This window comes from Sprattus sprattus, assembly GCF_963457725.1.
Source record: "Sprattus sprattus genome assembly, chromosome: 8".
In the NCBI taxonomy this organism is placed as follows: Eukaryota; Metazoa; Chordata; class Actinopteri; order Clupeiformes; family Clupeidae; genus Sprattus; species Sprattus sprattus.
This window is the reverse complement of record NC_137927.1, coordinates 25,889,113-25,895,112: the sequence shown is the minus strand read 5'-3', so window position 1 is coordinate 25,895,112 and position 6,000 is coordinate 25,889,113.

Below are 6,000 nucleotides of genomic sequence, written 5' to 3'. Positions count from 1 at the left end.
TCCTCAACAACACAAATTGCAGTAGACACAACTACAACCGGCAAACCATCAACTACAACTGAAACACCTGCCCCAGGCACAGAAACCACACCTGAAGTTGTGATTACATCTAGGCCGACTACTGCCACAACCACAACAAAAGCACCCACCACCACAGCTGAAGTTGAAACTACAACAGAGGAACTTGCCACAACATCTACTAAACCACCAAGGGTTGAAACCACTGGGCCAACGACTGCATCCACAACTACAGTTGCAGTAGAGACAACCACAACAGAGAAACCATCAACATCAAGCTCAACTGCTGAGCCAAGCACAGAAACTTCAAGTCCTGTTGTAGTGACATCAATACCCACAACTGTTACCACAACAACAGGCAAGCCCACCACAACCGCTGTATTTGAGACCACAACAGAAGGTATTACGTCAACTAAGCCACCAAGGGTTGAGACTACAATTGGTTCGACCACACTGCCAACCACTTCCTCAACAACACAAATTGCAGTAGACACAACTACAACCGGCAAACCATCAACTACAACTGAAACACCTGCCCCAGGCACAGAAACCACACCTGAAGTTGTGATTACATCTAGGCCGACTACTGCCACAACCACAACAAAAGCACCCACCACCACAGCTGAAGTTGAAACTACAACAGAGGAACTTGCCACAACATCTACTAAACCACCAAGGGTTGAAACTACTGGGCCAACGACTGCATCCACAACTACAGTTGCAGTAGAGACAACCACAACAGAGAAACCATCAACATCAAGCTCAACTGCTGAGCCAGGCACAGAAACTTCAATTCCTGTTGTAGTGACATCAATACCCACAACTGTTACCACAACAACAGGCAAGCCCACCACAACCGCTGTATTTGAGACCACAACAGAAGGTATTACGTCAACTAAGCCACCAAGGGTTGAGACTACAATTGGTTCAACCACTCTGCCAACCACTTCCTCAACAACACAAATTGCAGTAGACACAACTACAACCGGTAAACCATCAACTACAACTGAAACACCTGCCCCGGGCACAGAAACTACACCTGAAGTTGTGATTACATCTAGGCCGACTACTGCCACAACCACAACCAAAGCACCCACCACCACAGCTGAAGTTGAAACTACAACAGAGGAACTTGCCACAACATCTACTAAACCACCAAGGGTTGAAACTACTGGGCCAACAACTGCATCAACAACTACAGTTGCAGTAGAGACAACCACAACAGAGAAACCATCAACATCAAGCTCAACTGCTGAGCCAAGCACAGAAACTTCAAGTCCTGTTGTAGTGACATCGATACCCACAACTGTTACCACAACAACAGGCAAGCCCACCACAACCGCTGTATTTGAGACCACAACAGAAGGTATTACGTCAACTAAGCCACCAAGGGTTGAGACTACAATTGGTTCGACCACACTGCCAACCACTTCCTCAACAACACAAATTGCAGTAGACACAACTACAACCGGCAAACCATCAACTACAACTGAAACACCTGCCCCAGGCACAGAAACCACACCTGAAGTTGTGATTACATCTAGGCCGACTACTGCCACAACCACAACAAAAGCACCCACCACCACAGCTGAAGTTGAAACTACAACAGAGGAACTTGCCACAACATCTACTAAACCACCAAGGGTTGAAACCACTGGGCCAACGACTGCATCCACAACTACAGTTGCAGTAGAGACAACCACAACAGAGAAACCATCAACATCAAGCTCAACTGCTGAGCCAAGCACAGAAACTTCAAGTCCTGTTGTAGTGACATCAATACCCACAACTGTTACCACAACAACAGGCAAGCCCACCACAACCGCTGTATTTGAGACCACAACAGAAGGTATTACGTCAACTAAGCCACCAAGGGTTGAGACTACAATTGGTTCGACCACACTGCCAACCACTTCCTCAACAACACAAATTGCAGTAGACACAACTACAACCGGCAAACCATCAACTACAACTGAAACACCTGCCCCAGGCACAGAAACCACACCTGAAGTTGTGATTACATCTAGGCCGACTACTGCCACAACCACAACAAAAGCACCCACCACCACAGCTGAAGTTGAAACTACAACAGAGGAACTTGCCACAACATCTACTAAACCACCAAGGGTTGAAACTACTGGGCCAACGACTGCATCCACAACTACAGTTGCAGTAGAGACAACCACAACAGAGAAACCATCAACATCAAGCTCAACTGCTGAGCCAGGCACAGAAACTTCAATTCCTGTTGTAGTGACATCAATACCCACAACTGTTACCACAACAACAGGCAAGCCCACCACAACAGCTGTATTTGAGACCACAACAGAAGGTATTACGTCAACTAAGCCACCAAGGGTTGAGACTACAATTGGTTCGACCACACTGCCAACCACTTCCTCAACAACACAAATTGCAGTAGACACGACTACAACCGGTAAACCATCAACTACAACTGAAACACCTGCCCCAGGCACAGAAACCACACCTGAAGTTGTGATTACATCTAGGCCGACTACTGCCACAACCACAACAAAAGCACCCACCACCACAGCTGAAGTTGAAACTACAACAGAGGAACTTGCCACAACATCTACTAAACCACCAAGGGTTGAAACCACTGGGCCAACAACTGCATCCACAACTACAGTTGCAGTAGAGACTACAACAACAGAGAAACCAGCTACAACAACCAAACCAATAATGATAACATCTAAGCCAACTACTTTCACCACAACACAAGTACCAACGGTGACAACATCTTTCCATGTAGTCACAGGTACATCGTCCACAAAACCCTCCTCTGAGTCTCAAGGTGTTTTGACAACAGAATTCACAACAGTTAAAACCACCACAGCCAGAATTGCAGTAGACACAACTACAACAGGGCAACCATCAACTTCAACAGAACTGACAACAGTTAAAACATCTCTTGAACCAGTCACAGCTACTTTACCTGTGATTACACTGACCACAGCAGAGATAACAAGTGCATCTACAGAGGTTTTCACTACAGCACTGACAACATCAATTGGTCCTATTACACAGACTCTTGCAAACATTACTGGCACAACACCACCAGTGACAGTGCCAATTAAAGAGACAACCACAACCCTGGAACCATCAACAAAACCCACAACTGTAACAACTACAACCATAAAACCCACAACTACCATATTTGAGACTACAACAGAAGGACTTACATCTACTAAGCCACCAAAAATTGAGACAACTCTCGGGACAACAACAATCTCAACAACTTTGGAGACTTCCATTGCTCCAATGACTCAAACACTGCCTGATATCACTGGAACATTACCATCATTCACAACTGCATCCACCACATCGGGTCCTTGTTCCTGCATAGTCAATGGGACAAGTTATCCTCCAGGTAATTGCAAACAATATTCCAAAATTATCAATTTTGCAATCGTTTTATGGGGAAACTGTTTAGGTGTAACAGTTTCTTTTTTTCCTCTAAAAAGGGTCCAACATTTACAATGTGACGGATGGATCTGGATGGTGCTATACAGCCTACTGCAATGGAACGTGTGATGTGGTAAAGGAGTCCAAATCCTGTGGCTCCACTCCATCACCAACCACAGCTTCATCCACTACTGTTGTAAGGACCACAACAAGCCCAACAACAACTATTTACACAACATGGTCCACCACAACGTCTACATCAACCGCTCCTGTAACCACCACATTTGAGCCAGATTGCACCACACTTGTGCCACCAAGAAAGGTAAGACATAGGCATGCTGAATGGGTTAGACAGCTATATGATTTCAGTTCAAATTATAGACAAAACCTGATCAGTATGTTATATGTGGATATTTCAATTGTTTACCTTAACCTAAAATCCTTTTAAATACATCTGCAAATAAATAATATTTCCCCCTGAAATGCAATAACAGAATGGTGAATCCTGGGTGGTGAATAGTTGCACAAATGCAACATGTGACAATGGCAAGGTCGTGCAGAAATCAGTTCAGTGCAAAGAAGTTGAAAAACCAAACTGTGCGAATGGCAGAACTCCTAGGAAGGTTTTTGATGCAAATGGATGCTGCTTCACATATGTGTGCGAATGTAAGTTTTCAATCATTTACACAGCAGTAGACGTATAAATAACTGAATGAAACATTTCCACGATTTACATTCCTTTTATTTAACACAGGCTCTTGTAATGGATGGGGAGGATCTCACTATATGACATTTGATGGGCAAGATTACAACATTCAGGAAAATTGCTCTTATATTTTGGTCCAAGAAATCACGCCTAAAAACAACAACTTCAAGGTCGTCATAGATTACCATGACTGTGGCAGTGATGCGTCATTTTGTCCACAAACCCTGACAATATATTACAAATCTTATGAGGTTGTTATTACACAGAAGTCAACAGCAAATGGAATTGTCAATGCGGTAATTTCTTTACACTGATTTATTAATTTCCCCATGTTTATTCAATCCATTACAGACATTTGGTGTTTTAGAATATACTTCCAGTAATTAAAAGGAATAGCTTGACTGAAAGTCATAAAATGGATATCTTTGAAAATGTAGTTAAGGTCATTACACTAACCAGCAATTGAATACTTCTGTTGAATTTATTATTATTTTTTTTTTTTTTAAATGATGTACAGGTAATTCTTGACCAAAAGCGTGTCTACCCTGCTTTCAAAAATGCGGATTTCATCATCACAAGCACCGGCTTGGAGATGGCAGTGGAAATCCCTCTGATTCAGGCTCAAGTGACCTACACAGGATCTTCCTTTGGCATAGACCTAGCCTACTCTCTTTTCAAAAACAACACAGAAGGACAGTGTGGTGAGTATTTAGTTAATCATTATCTTGGTTGAACTGGAATACAATGTACATTTAAGGCATCTACTGAAGAAACCAACACCTGTGGTTTTATGCACACGATGTATTGGTCATGCTTACATGTTTGTTACTATCCATATTGCTTTCTAGGGACGTGTGATAACTCAAAAGAAAATGACTGCCGTTCACCTACTGGCCAAGTCAGGGATTGCTCCGTGACAGCACATACATGGCTCGTCCCCGATGAGGACTGTAAAACACCCCCACCGACACCTACAACCACCACAGCACCACCTAAAACCACTACTAAAGCTGTTTGCAATCCTATTATTTGTGATCTCCTAAACAGCAAGTGAGTAACACTGTTGAATCAAAAAGCAGTTTAACCTGAGGGAACCATTATAACACCATTCCTGTAGCTATGTATCTGATTAAACTGAATTCAGTTACATTAACCATAACCCTGTTGAATGTATTTGTGTGTGTCCATCACTATTTCCCTGTGCACAGAGATATTATTCCAATGGTGTGTCATTTCCACGGTGTATTTGCAGCTGATACAATATGGTATTAGTTCACTAGGTTTATATCCTACCATCTCCATTCACACACAATCTCTTTGTCGCATCAGAGTGTTTGAGGAGTGCCGGAAAGTGGTACCTCTTGACGCTTATGTGAAAGGCTGTGCATGGGACGTATGCAACTCAGCAACATCTGGCTGTTCCAGTCTCCAGGCTTTCGCCTCTGCCTGTGCCAAAGAGGGGATTTGTGTGGACTGGAGGTCCGCTACCAATGGAGAGTGTGGTAAAGTCCCACAAGTTTCTTTTACACAACCATATAAACATGCTTATTCCACACTGCTTACTTAATCGCCTACTCATAGTAGGTTCACAAATAGACCAGCTGTCATGAAGACTTGTGAGCAATAAATAATATTTCATCAAGTAGATATGGACAATATTTAACGAGAGGTTAGATGTGGTCTGAAATGAAACAAATTGTAATGTCGTGTGTACTTTGTTGCAGCGTATGAATGCCCAGCAACAAAGGTTTACAAGCCTTGCGGTCCATCAGTGGCTCCAACCTGCAACTCCAAGTAAAGAAACCATTTCTAGCCATTTTGCACCATTAAATGTGTTTCCAGTTTTACAC